We start from the raw sequence: 14,996 nt of genomic DNA on the forward strand, positions 1-14,996 counted from the left end.
CTATGTCGCACCGGGGAACAGAGTGTTGCACCTATCCCCCTAGTGAGATATGTCACTACCATTTACAAATGGATTGAAAGTCTTGACATCATGAAATTCCTTTGAAAACTTTGTTATTAATGATGGGTTGATAAATTTCAAAGTCATTAGGGCATGACTTTTTTTTGGGGGGGGAGCGGGAGAGTGTAACACCCTCGTATAGATTTTACTGCTAATGTTGTAAGATATTTCTTGTAGTGGTTTTCTGTAGAAGCAGTGTGTTCTGCTGGTAGTTGTTGCGTTACCTTAAAGATAAAGGATGTTTGGGAATGCTGTGTCCTCCAATCAAGATGGTGGAACTGGGAGAAGGTTCCAGAGAATGCTGGGGGAGAGGTTTTATGATGGACACTGAGGTGGGTCAAGGGATTTTTCAGTGGAAAATGGAGAGAGAAGAAGCTCAAGAAAACTGGCCGTAGGATTCAATCCAGCAGAGTGCGCAATCTGATGGAGCCCAAGAGGGGGATTTCTACCGGAGATCAGTGAATAGAAGTTGGCGCCATGTGTACATTGGACACAATGGCTTTTGGAAGATTTGAGCTCCAACCTGTGTACATATGGCTGTTTAATAATGAGGGGACCGTTTGTGTTTTTTTCTTTCTTTCCTTTAATAATTGTTTGGTTAAGTCATAGTCATAGTCACACTTTGTTAATCCCAGGGGAAATTGGTTTTCGTTACAGTTGCACCATAAATAATTAAATAGTAATAAAATCATAAATAGTTAAATAGTAATATGTAAATTATGCCAGGAAATAAGTCCAGGACCAGCCTATTGGCTCAGGGTGTCTGACCCTCCAAGGGAGGAGTTGTAAAGTTTGATGGCCACAGGCAGGAATTACTTCCTATGACGCTCTGTGTTGCATCTCGGTGGAATGAGTCTCTGGCTGAATGTACTCCTGTGCCCAACCAGTACATTATGTAGTGGATGGGAGACATTGTCCAAGATGGCATGCAACTTGGACAGCATCCTCTTTTCAGACACCACCGTCAGAGAGTCCAGTTCCATCCCCATAACATCACTGGCCTTACGAATGAATTTGTTGATTATATTAGTGTCTGCTACCCTCAGCCTGCTGCCCCAGCACACAACAGCAAACATGATAGCACTGGCCACCACAGACTCGTAGAACATCCTCAGCATCGTCCAGCAGATGTCAAAGGACCTCAGCCTCCTCAGGAAATAGAGATGGCTCTGTCCCTTCTTGTAGACAGCCTCAGTGTTCTTTGACCAGTCCAGTTTATTGTCAATTCATATCTCCAGGTATTCGTAATCCTCCACCATGTCCACACTGACCCCCTGGATGGAAACAGGGGTCACCGGTACCTTAGCTCTCCTCAGGTCTACCACCAGCTCCTTAGTCTTTTTCACATAAAGCTGCAGATAATTCTGCTTACACCATGTGACAAAGTTTCCTACCATAGCCCTGTACTCAGCTTCATCTCCCTTGCTGATGCATCCAACTATGGCAGAGTCATCAGAAAGCTTCTGAAGATGACAAGACTATGTGCAGTAGTTGAAGTCTGAGGTGTAAATGGTGAAGAGAAAGGGAGACAAGACAGTCCCCTGTGGAACCCCAGTGCTGCTGATCACTCTGTCGGACACACAGTGTTGCAAGCACACGTACTGTGGTCTGCCAGTCAGGTAATCAAGAATCCATGACACCAGGGAAGCATCCACCTGCATCGCTGTCAGCTTCTCCCCCAGCAGAGCAGGGTGGATGGTATTGAACGCACTGGAGAAGTCAAAAAACATGACCCTCACAGTGCTCGCTGGCTTGTCGAGGTGGGCGTAAACACAGTTAAGCAGGTAGACGATGGCATCCTCAACTCCTAGTCAGGGCTGGTAGGCGAACTGGAGGGGATCTAAGTGTGGCCTGACCATAGGCCGGAGCAGCTCCAGAACAAGTCTCTCCAGGGTCTTCATGATGTGGGAGGTCAATGCCACCGGTCTGTAGTCATTGAGGCCGCTGGGGCGCAGTGTCCTCGGTACAGGGATGAGGCAGGACGTCTTCCACAATACAGGAACCCTCCGGAGCCTCAGGCTCGGGTTGAATACATGGCGAAGTACTCCACATAGCTGAGGGGCACAGGCTTTGAGCACCCTAGTACTGACACCATCCGGTCCTGCAGCCTTGCTTGGGTTGAGATGTTTCAGCTGTCTTCTCACCTGTTCAGCTGTGAAGCCCACCGTGGTGGTTTCGTGTGGGGAAGGGGTATAGTCATGAGAGCAGGGTGGGGGACTGTGATGAGGGGTAGGAGGGGAGAGTGGAATATGTGTTGGTTGGGGGCCGACAACAGATGGCTCATATGAGGGATGGGCAGGGGCCACAATGTCAAATCTGTTAAAGAACAGGTTAAGTTCGTTTGCCCTGTCCACACTGCCTTCAGCTCCTCTGTTGCTAGTTTGCCGGAACCTAGTGATGCTCCTCATCCCACTCCAGACCTCTCTCATGTTGTTCTGCTGGAGTTTCCACTCAAGCTTCCTCCTGTACCTGTCTTTAGCCTCTCTGATCCTGGATTTCAGGTCCCTCTGTATTGCCCTCAGCTCCTCCCTATTTCCATCTCTAAACGCCCTCTTTTTAGCATTCAGGATGTCCTTAATGTCCTTTGTCACCCATGGCTTGTTATTTGAATAACAAAGGACAGTCTTGTCGGAACATTGCAGTCCACACAGAAGTTGATATAATCAGTGATGCACTCTGTGAGCCCATCAATATCCTCTCCATGTGGCTCACAGAGTGCCTGCCAGTCTGTCACCTCAAAACAACCCTTAAGCTAACATTCATAAAAATATTTGCTTTATAATTGTATGCAATGTACCGTCTGTTATTTCTTTCCACTGGGTGATCGCCGGGAGCATCAATTTACACAGTGTTCACACAGTATTCACACAGATTAGTGTTCGGGTGGGCAAGACATCTCAATCTCATGGGTTTGGCGAGACCAAATTCATATCTACCCTAGACTTGCAGAGTCTGAGGCACGGTGGTTTTTTCACTGTTGATTCCGGTGGCTATTCACGAGTCACTTCTCTAGAGACGCACTTCAAAAGGGGTTTCAGCTTTATTATATGCCCTCTCTTTTGCTTTTATGTTTTTGATTTCTCTTGTCAGCCACATTTGCCTCATCCTCCCTTTAGAATACTTATTCATCTTTGGGATGCAATTATCCTGCACCTTCCAAATTACTTCCAGAAATTCCAGCCACGACTGTTCTGCCGTCATCCCTGCTGGTGTCCCCTTCCAATCAACTTTGGCCAACTCCTCTATCAGACCTCTGTAATTCCCTGTACTCACTGTAATGACACATCTGACTTTAGCTTATCCCTCTCTCGCTGCAAGATGAATTCTATCATATTTCAGTAGAATTACTACCTCCTAAGGGTTTCTTTACCTTAAGCACCCTAATCAAATCTGGTTCTTTACACAATACCCAATCCAGAATTGCCTTTCCCCTAGTGGGCTTGACTGCAAACTGCTCTAAAAAGCCACCTTGTAGACATTCTACAAATTCCCTCCCTTGGTATCCAACACCAACATAATTTTCCCAATATACTTGCACATTGAAACAACATTGCTCTTTTTCCATGCATTTTCTATCTCCCATTGCAATTTGTATATCTACATCCTGGCTACTGTTCGGAGATTTGTACATAACTCCCATTAGGGATTTTTATCCTTGCAGTTTCTTAACTCTACCCTCAAGGATTCTACATCTTCCAATCCTATGTCAACTCTTTTTCTAAGGATTTGATTTATTTTTTTTTACCAACAGAGCCACCCCACCCTTTCTTCCTACCTACCGGACATTTCAATATAATGTGTATCCTTGGATGTTAAACTCCCAACTATGATCTTCTTTCAGCCACAACTCAGTGATGCCCACAACATACCTGCTGATCTCTAACTGAGCTACCTTATTTCCTATACTTAATGCATTCAAATATAACACCTTCAGTCCTGTTTTCATCACCCTTTTCAGTTTTGCCCCAATTTCCACTTCAACTCACCCCACTGACTGCAATTTTACCCTATCACCTACTTGTCCTTCCTCACAGTATCACTACACACTGCATTTACTTGTATACCAATTGCCTCATCCTTAACCCTTTCATTCCAGTTCCCATTCTCCTGCCAAATTAGATTAGATTATCAGGACACGCAGTCCTCTTTTATTGCCATTTAGTAATGCATGCATTAAGAAATGATACGATGTTCCTCCAGAATGATATCACAGAAACACAAGACAAATCAAGACTAAAAAACTGACAAAAACCACATAATTATAACATATAGTTACAACAGTGCAAAGCAATACAGTAATTTGATAAAGAACAGACCATGGGCACGGTAAAAAAAAGTCTCAAAGTCTCTTGAAAGTCCCATCATCTCATGCAGATGGTAGAAGGAAGAAACTCTTCCTGCCATGAACCTCCAGCGCCGCAAACTTGCCGATGCAGCACCCTGGAAGCACCTGACCACAGCCAACTCTTGAGTCTGTCCAAAAACTTCGAGCCTCCGACACCGAGCACCGAGCACCATCTCTGCCGAGCGCTTCGACCCCGGCCCCGGCAACAGGCAAGAGGCAAAGCCGAAGATTTGGGGCCTTCCCCTCTGGAGATTCTCGATCGCACAGTAGCAGCGGCAGCGAAGCAGGCATTTCAGAAGTTTCTCCAGATGTTCCTCCGTGCTTCTCACGTCTGTCTCCATCAAATCAGGATTGTGCGCGGCCCCTACTTAACAAATATGATATCATTTAGGAGCGGTCGCACGTGCTGCGTCACATCGCCATCTTCTTCTCCCCTCCAACAGCTCTAATAAACCTATTCACCAGGATATTGGTCCCACTTGGGTTCAGGTGTAACATGTCCTTTTTGTACAGATCATACCTTATCCGGAAGAGATTCCAATGATCCCAAAAACTGAAACACTGACCCCTGCACCAATTCTTCAGCCACACATTTATCTGCCAGGTTATCCTATTCTTACCCTCAATGGTGCATGCCACTGGCAGCAATCCGGAGATTACTACTCTTGAGGTCCTGCTTTTCAGCTTTCTACCTAGCTCCTTATATTCTCTCTTCAGGACCTCTTTTCCTACCTATGTTATTAGTGCCAATCTGTACCATGACTTCCAGTTGATACACTTGATAAGTATATTCGAATCTTGAGAACTGGATAAATGACTTAATTTACTTTCAAACAGGATTATTCCTATGAGAGGAGGGTTAGATAGAAGGAGGTTTGATAGCCAGATTATAAACTGCGCTGTATGCAAATCAGAAAATGTGGAACTATGCTGACTAACCAGAAACTTGGATGAAGGCAATTCACAAAAGAAAAGCAGAGAGGTGGATGAGGGTAATTATCTATAGTTGGTAACATATTTATTATTTCGAGACAGAGTGTGGTATCAGGCTCTTCCAGCCCAACGGACCCACACTGCCCAACTACACCCACGTGACCAATTAACCTACTCACCCACACATCTTCGGAATGAGGGAGGACAGCCACAGAGTCACAGGGAGAGCATGCAGACTCGTTGCAGACCGAGGAGGAATTGAACCTACGTCGCTGACTTTCTAACAGTGTAACGCTAACCACTACTCTACCGTGCCACTCCTATGATGCACTCCCCAAGAAAGGAATTATTATTTTTCAAAATGACATGAGATAAATTAGAAAGACAGAGCAGAAGTGTGGGAATAATTGGACAGAAAATTAAGAGAGAATTGACAAGGGCACAGTACTCCAACTGGCCTCTTGTTGCTTGTGTCAATTTGATTATTTCAAAGGTGGGTGATCAGGGAATAAAAGTCTCACTCTGAATTTGTCAGTGAGCTCTCAGGGAACCGTACATGTGTGAAAATTGCCCAGCCTGCAATATTTATGGAACTTTTATTAAAAGCTAATTGACCATCATCGAAAGCTCCTTATATGTCCAGGCTCCAGACCCATAACTCTGTAGCGGAAAAAAAAATCTCCAGTATCGAGCTGTGTTAATGTTAACCTGTGTCTTCTAGTTTTACAGTTGCAGAAGCCTGAATAGCTGTTGTTCAGAAGAGAACCCAAGAAGACAACCTCTGCCAACCAATCTGCTGAATTTTTAACAGTGCTTTGGAACCAGATACCTTCACCATGGTAACATTATTTGGTTACAAGGGTCAGTGGAAATTCCAATGGAAATTGATAATTCTGATGGAAAGTCTCGACTGTGTTGCACTTGTTTCGCTATTGTCTGAGGGGAAATTGACACGCTGTACAGTATGGGCAGGGGCATGCTGACTTCTCTGCAAATAATGCTTCAAGTAAATGCTGATCCTTCTATATTGACATGGACCTACTCTGAGGGGTTGGCCTTGCCTGAAACCTCACAGCAATTTGGACTCACTCTAATATCAGTTCTTTCCCAAGAGGAAGAAATATTAAGTCATAACCTTAAAAATATAAAGGAAGGTGGTCTCTTCTATATTGGAGAAGCTCAGACTAGTTGGAGGAGATCTGGTATGTCACCAAAGACAGTCACAAATTCTGCAGATGTACTGTGGAGAGCATTCTAACTGGCTGCATCACCGTCTGGTGTGGGCGCAGGGCGGTGCGATTGCACAGGATGGAAGTAAACGGCAGAGAGTTGTAAAATTTGTCAGCTCCATCATGGGCACTGGCATCCTGAGTACCCAGGACATCTTCAAGGAGCGGTGCCTCAGAAAGGCGGTGTGTATCATTAAGGACCCCCATCACCCATGCCTTGTTCTCATTGCTACCATCAGGAAGGAGGTACAGGAGATCGAAGGCACACACTCAACAGTTCAGGAACAGCTTCCTCCCATCTGTCATCCAAATTCTGAATGGACACTAAAACCACGAACACTACCTCACTACTTTTTCATATTTATTTTTGCACTACTTATTTAATTTAACTATTTTCCACTGTTCTTTTGGGTTCATCAGTGGCGTGGAGAGGGGGAGCTTGCTACGTGGACATCAGCTTGCTCTCCATATTGTACTGCTCAAGCTTGCATATCTAGACAGCTAGGACACAATATCCATGGTCAACTGTGACCGACAGAGGCCTCCCCTTTGAAATTTCCCTCTCACCCTAAATGCATGGACTCTAGTGTTAGTCATTTTGACCATGGGAGAATGATACTGATTGTCTATCAATGCCTCTCATAATCTTCTAAAGTGTCTCCCCTCAGGCTCTGCCACCATAGAAAACGATCGAAGTCTGCCAAGCCTCTTGCCCTCTAATCCAGGCAGCATCAGGAAGGAGGTACAGGAGGCTCAGGACCCACACCACCAGGTTCAGGAACAGATATTTCCCCTCAACCACCAGGGTCTTGAACCAGAGGGAATAACTTTACACAACTTCAATTGTTCCCACAACCTATGGGCTCTTCATCTTATGTTGCTTATTTATTTATTATTATCATTATTATTTCCTATTTTTGTATTTGTACAGTTTGTTGTCTTCTGAACTCTGGTTGAAGGCCCATGTTGGTGCAGTCTTTCATGGATTCTGTTATGGTTATTATTCTACACATTTATTGAGTATGCCCACAAGAACATGGATTTCAGGGTTGTGTATGGTGCCATATATGTACTTTGATGATAAATTTGACTTTGAATTTTGAACTTTGGAGCTGGAGGCCCGAGAAGACTGGCTGTCCTGGGATTAGAGGACTGTATATGTGAGTGGATGGCTGGGAGGGAGGAACAGGGCTTGTTTCACAGTTATGGCATTGTTGTTCGTTGTGTTCTGTGTTGTTGTGGGCAGAACGTGTGGCGACACTTGTGGACTGCCCCTAGCACAGCGATACATGTCACTGTACAGTGCTTGTGATTCATCCAGTCAGGTGACTGCAACCCATTTACACCAGGAGCAGCACACAAGACGCTGGATGGACTCAGTGTGTCAGGGGGCATCTATGGAGGGAAATGAATGGTCACCGTTTCAGTCGAGACCCCAGTCCAGATGAAAGGTCTCGACTGACTGAGTTCCACCACCACTAAACGTGTTGCTCCAGATTCCAACATCTACAGCCTCATGTGTTCACTTCCAACAGGATCCCACATGGATGTGAAGACCACGCCATTATTTGGGAGTGCAGAAAGTAATCTCAGTGGTCCTGACAAACATTCATCCTTCGATCAAAATTATTACAGGTGGCAAATTCTGTTGATGCCCGCAAAATAAAAGCAGTTCAGTACTGAAAACACTCATTATTTGCCTTTTTTGTCAGATATATCTGAGCAACTGTAGAGGAGCAATTTTATTTTATTTCGAGACATTGCACAGTAACAGGCCCTTCTGGCCCAACAAGCCCACGCCGCCAAATTACACCCCTGTGACAAATCAACCTACTGACCTAGAGGTCTTTGGAATGTGGGAGGAAACCAGAGCACCCATGGCATGGGGAGAACGTGCAAACTCTGCCTGAAACTTATTGGTTGGGCAGCACATCGAGATGTCTGTGCAGTCCTGCCAACTGGCACATTCCAGTCTGCAGGAGTACGTGCTGGGGTACGCGCCAAAGCTTGGTGGGGAATGACCACAGTGTGGGATTCTTCCACTGGAGAGGGAGGGGTCAGGTTGGGTGACGAAGCCCCTCATTAGTGTGGTAATATTTCACTCCGGGGGCCTCATGTGCCGCAACGCTCCTATTGATGTGTAGGAATGCAATAGAACAGCATTGACTATGAACGAAAAGCACAAATGGTTTATTCTTTTAAACATCTTATTATGAATACATGTATTTTGATATAAATGATTGCAATGTTGTAGGAACAACTTCTTCCCCTCTGCCATCAGACTTCTGAAGAGTCCATGAACACTTCCTTGCAATTCAACTTTATCTGTTCATCTCTCGATTTATTTATTAACGTAGTAATCTTTTATGTCTTGCACTGTACTTGTAAATCAACAAATTTCACAGCATATGTCAGTGAAGGTAAACCTGATTCTGATTCGGAGATGCCAGTGTTCTAAATGTACTGTTTGACCAGAGGCCCCTCCAGTCCCACAGTTCAGGTCTTCAGTACAACAGCTAGGATTCGTTTGATCCCATAGTGAAGCAGAATCAGGTTTAATATTATGATAATAGTTTTAAAAATCTATAAATTACACTAAGAAACACTTAAATATAAAAAATAAATTAAGAGAGAAAAAAGAGAGAGAAAGTACTGAGGTAGTGTTCATGAGTTCATTGTCCTTTCAGAAATCTGATAGCAGAGGAAAGATGCAGTCCCTGAAACATTGAATATGTACCTCCTTCTTCCTGGGAGTAATGACGGATGCCATCTTTTCGAAACATCGCCTTTTGAAGGTGTCCAAGATGCTGGGGAGACTAGTGCCCATGATGGGACTAGCTGATTTGACAACTTTCTGCAGCTTTTTCCAATCCTGTGCACCAGCCCCTCCATACCAGACGTGATGCAACCAGTTGGAATGCTCTCCACGGTACATCTGTAGAAACTTGTGTGGGTTTTTGGTGACACACTAAGTCTCCTCAAACTCACAATGAAATATAGCTGCTGTATCCATCACACTCTACAGTTCCCTGACATGAGAGGGGACAAATTGGCAGGAGACTGTCATCTGTGGTGATGGGGAATGTTGCATATTTAATATTAAAGTAATATTTTAAATATATTGTTTGATTAAGCATTCTTTGTTTACGTATGTTGTTGTTGTTCGTCCTTCGTAGTCGAAGATGACCATGGCTTCAAAGTCAAATGGGAGATCGGTGGCTGTGGGTCCGGAGGTGACTGATGAGGCCAATCCGGGCCCTGAAGGCTCGCCCACATGTGGGACACAAGTGGGTGGGGGTGCTGTCATGGCAGTGGATGCTGCCCGGGCCTTGCGCACAGCACGCTTTCGTTGCACCTCGATGATGCGCCTGACTTCAGCTGCACGGGCTCCTGTGGTGATCTTGCTGCGCCAAGCTGGATGGTCGAGGGCAAGCGTCTCCCACGTGTTGATGTCGACACCCAGGCCTTTGAGGGACGCTTTCAGGCAGTCTTTGTAACGTTTCTTCTGCCCCCGACTGAGCGCTTGCCCTGACACAGTTCTCCATACAGCAGCTGCTTAGGCAATCGGCTGTCTGGCATTCTGACCACATGTCCAACCCACCTGGCTTGGGCTTTCAGCAGGAGGGTGTAGACGCTGCAGAGCCCAGCTCGTTCCAGGATTTCCGTGTCGGGGACTTTGTCCTGCCACCTGATGTGGAGGAGTCTGCGGAGACAGCTCAGGTGAAAGTGGTTGAGCTGTTTGGCGTGTCTGCTGTAGACAGTCCAGGTCTTGCTGGCGTAAAGGAGGGTGGTAAGGACCACTGCACAGTAGACCTTCAGCTTGGTGGTAAGGCCAAAGCCAGCACCGCCTTTGGGAGACTCCGTGAGAACGTCTGGGAGTGGAGAGGACTCAGCTTTGTTTACATAATTCATTATGGGTTATACGTAAGGAGTATGTGAATAACATACATCATTACACCGCCACGGCATATGTGAGTACCTTGCCAAAGAAGAGAAACTAAGCACACAAATTTTTCCAGCTCCTCCGTTTTCCTTTTGATTAATTTCTGGACTTACAAAACATAGCAGGGATCTCAGCAGGAACTCGAGGCAAGCCATCCTTGTCACACTTCAAGCTGGACGCAGTTACAAATGCATCAGCCTTATCTTTGTCTGGTACCCATGTGCTGGGGCCCACCATCACTGAGATGGGGATGGTCTTGGAGCCTCCTCTGTGCAGTAGCACTCTGATTATTCCTTGCTGTTCCCAGTGGGATGTGTTAGTGCTGCAAATGTTGGATCTAATCTGTGGATTGCAATGATATAACTCTTCCTCTCCAATCAGATTCCACCACCTTTGTCACATCCACCTATCACCTCCCACCTTGTGAGGTCTTTCCCACTCTCCTCTACCCCCACCTGCCTATCACACGCTCCCCTCACTTGAATCCACTTATTACCTGCCAGCTCTTGCTTCATTTTTTCCTCCATGTTCTCTCTTTCTTTCAGTCCTGATGAAAAATTGATGGTCTATTTCCTCTTCAGATGCCTTTCCACCCACTGACTCTCCAGCCCCTCTGTCTGTTACCCTGTGTCCGTGTTGTCTTGTTGTCTAGCAGCTTCATCTGTCTTGGACCACACTGTCAAAATTTCATTAATTAATTTGCTGGCATTAACATCCTTGAGAAGACTATAAATCAAGATATAACGCCCTTGGGGAGGAGGTTGCATAGTGTCCACGTCAGGAACACCAGACACCAAAACATCTTCTTTTCACCCACTAATCCACCTCCCCACACCTCTCCACCACTACTTCACCATTTCCTGTCAGTCACCTTATGTGCAGACACTCCTGGGCCTAGTGTCACTTTTTATGGACACAATTTTTGAACACTATCTAATATCTTTATATTTACAGTATTCTGTTCTTTATCTTATTGTTCTTTTTTTGTGCTGCATCGGATCCACAGTAAGAATTATTTTGTTCTCTCCTATACGTGAATAATAGAGATGACCTTAAAGAAACTTGAATCTTGAATTTTTCACTCTGAGATCAGTCGGGTCACTAACAGATAATGAGCCTGTCACCTCAAACTGCCCAGCAGAGGGCAGAACAGCTCTCCACTCATTTAAACAACACACATAAAAGTTGCTGGTGAACGCAGCAGGCCAGGCAGCATCTCTAGGAAGAGGTGCAGTCGACGTTTCAGGCCAAGACCCTTCGTCAGGACTAACATCTGCAGAATTCCTGTTGTTCTCCGCTCATTTAAACTGGATTCCCATGGCCAGATGCAGAGAAATTTCAGTCATAGATGTTCCATTCCAGCCTGAACATTTTGGACTGCAGTTGTACTCCCCTCTTTATACTGTCCAGCTGGAGTGACTCCACAAGATCCCGTCCACGAGACCATTCAGATTTGTAACATGAGTTAACTTCCATCCGGACTCTTATCTTTTGGAACAGTTTGTTGCCCTCTGCCATCAGGTTCCTGAACAGTCCATGAACCCACGAACACAACCTCACTATTCCTTTTTAGCATTTTTTATTTATTGTTGTAACTTAGAGTGTGTAATCTTTATGTTTTTCAGTTATATGTGTTACAGTAGCATAGTTGCTTGCATATTGCTAAATCTGAAATATTGGGGTTCAGTTTCCACTGCTGTCCGTAAGGAGCTTGTACGCTCTCCCCATGATCATGTGGGTTTCCTCTGGGTGCTCTGGTTTCCTCCCACAGTCCAACACCATATGAATTAGGGTTAGTGAGTTGTGAGCTTGCTATGTTGACTGCATAAGCGTTGCCTTCAGCACATTCTCACTGATTTGATTTGACACAAATAACACATTTTGCTATGTTTCCAAGCACATGTGACAAATCAAGCTAATCTTATATCTTTATCTTCATAGGATCTTCATCTGCATATCTTCTTTCTGAGGAAGGTGAAGAGAGCTGGACTGTACACATCTATATTCAAGTCATTCTACAGATATGCAGCAGAGAAGATTCCTAACATGCTGCATCACTGCTTGGTACCGAAACTGCACTGCGGTGGACAAGAAATCTCTGCAACAAAACGGGGAGTCAAAACTGCCCAACACATCACCGGCACCAGCCTACCCGCCATCAAGGACACGTATACAGAAAGGTGCCAGAGGAGGGCCAAGACTATCATGAAGGATCCCACCCACCCAGCTCATGGACTGTTTGTCCTATTCCCATCAGGGAGGAGGCTACATTGTATCCACACCAGGACCACCACACTCAAAAACAGTTACTTTCCCCAAGCCGTAAGACTGACCACACCTCCACCCTACTATCCCATCTCTCCACACCCCGAACCACCATTACTTCACCATTTCCTGTCAGAGTCACCTTATGTACAGACAGTCCTGTGCCTAGTGTCACTTTATGGACATACAATCAATGTCTGTCTTATGTATTTATATTTATGGTGTTTTTATCGTTGTGTTCTTTATCTTATTGTGATTTTTTGTGTTGCATCAGAGCAGGAGTAATCTGAATCATTCTTCTTCACACTTGTGTACTGGAAATGACGTTAAACAATCTTAAATCTCCAGTTTTGAGTGTGTCAGTGATAATAAACTAGAACTTGAAGCTGAACTTGATTCTTCTTTCTGGGATCCTGGAAACTGAGAAGCGGCCTGGTAGATGGATCCAATGTTGTGAGGGGCATAGATATAGTGGATAGTCAGAATCTTTTCCATAGGTAGAAAAGACAAATATTAGAGGGCATTGGTTTAAGGTGAGAGAGAGAATGTTGCCATAGAAAATTACAGCACAGAAACAGGCTACCTGGCACATCTAGTCCATGCTGAACTATTTAAACTGCCTACTCCTATCGACCTCCAACAGGACCATCGTCCTCCATACCCCTACCATCCACGTGCCCATCCAAACTTTGTGTAAACATTGAAATCGAGCTCGCATGCATCACTTGCGCTAGCAGCTCGTTCCACTCTCTCACCACCCTCTGAGTGAAGAAGTTTTACCTCATGTTCCCCTTAAACTTTTCACCTTTCACCTTTAACCCATGGCATCTGTTTGTTCTCCCACCCAACCTCAGTGGAAAAAGCCTGCTTGCATTTACCCCATCTGTACCCCTCATAATCATTTTCCTTATCAAATTTCCCTTCAATCTTCTATGTTCCAAGGAATAAAGTCTTAACCTTTCTTTATAACTCAGGTCATCCAGACCCAATGACATCCTTGTAAATTTTTCCCGTACTCTTTCAATTTTGTTTACATCTTTCCTTTAGGTAGGTGACCAAAACTGCATACAATACTCCAACTAGGCCTCACCGAAGTCTTAAAGAACTTCAAAATAACATCGCAAATCCTGTACTCAATACCTTAACCTATGAAGGCTAATGTGCCAAAAGCTTTCTTTATGACCCTGTCTACCTGTGCCGCCACTTTCAATGAATTATGGACCTGCAATCCCGGATCCCTTTGTGCTACCACACTCCTCAGTGCCCTACCGTTCAAATGAGATTGACAAAGCACGTTTGTCTACACAGCATGTGGTGGGTGCCTTAAGGTGGTTGTTGCTGGGAGAACTAGTGGGGATGGACTCCAGCTACTTATGAAATGCCCCCCATGGCGTGCGTCTCAACCTCTGATAACCAAGTCCAACTCCTGGCCTTCACGTGTGGCTTAGCTACTAAGCCTGGTGGATCTGTTTCTACTGACAGGAGAAAGGGCGAAAGGTGGGTCACTTTGGGCAGATGGGGTTTGTCAGCCCGTGGTTGGCAGCTCATCTAGCAGAAGGAAAACTCTGATCTCAAATCTTGGCAGCCTTGCGGCTATACCCACTCATGGGAAAGGCTTCCAGAGCTGCAGTCCCTAAGGCAGTGCTATATTGAGTTCAACGCTGACTGGCAACTCGTGCAGCACTGCTGGTGCCAAACTGTATCGGTCTCTGCCGTTCATTTGGGTTCATCAGCCGCGTGGAGAGGGGAGCCTGTTGTATGGCTAGCACAGTGCTTTACAGCACCGACGATCAAGGTCCAATTTCCGACTCTGTCTGTATGGAGTTTTACATTCTCCCCATGACTGCGTGGCTTTCCTACATGTTTTTGAAGTTAAAGTCGATTTTATTGTAGCACGCACAAGTACATGTATGCACAGATGCCCCTTCCTTTCCAGTCCTGATGAAGGGTCTCAGCTCAAGACATTGACTGTTTATTCCCCACCATCGATGCCGAGACCCTTCCTCAGGACTGGGAAGGGAAGGGGCTGGAGCCAGGCGTCTCAGCCCAGAACATCAGTTGTTTAATTCCCCTCCACAGATGCTGCCTGACCTCTGAGCTCCCCCATTTACGTGGATCAGAAAGGTTTGGAGGGACATGGGCCAAACATGGGCAGATAGGAGTAGCCTGGTCAGCGAGGCCCAGTAGGAATGGAGAGCCTGTTTGTGTGCAGTGTGCCCCT

This window comes from Mobula birostris, chromosome 2 (assembly GCF_030028105.1).
Source record: "Mobula birostris isolate sMobBir1 chromosome 2, sMobBir1.hap1, whole genome shotgun sequence".
Classification (NCBI taxonomy): Eukaryota; Metazoa; Chordata; class Chondrichthyes; order Myliobatiformes; family Myliobatidae; genus Mobula; species Mobula birostris.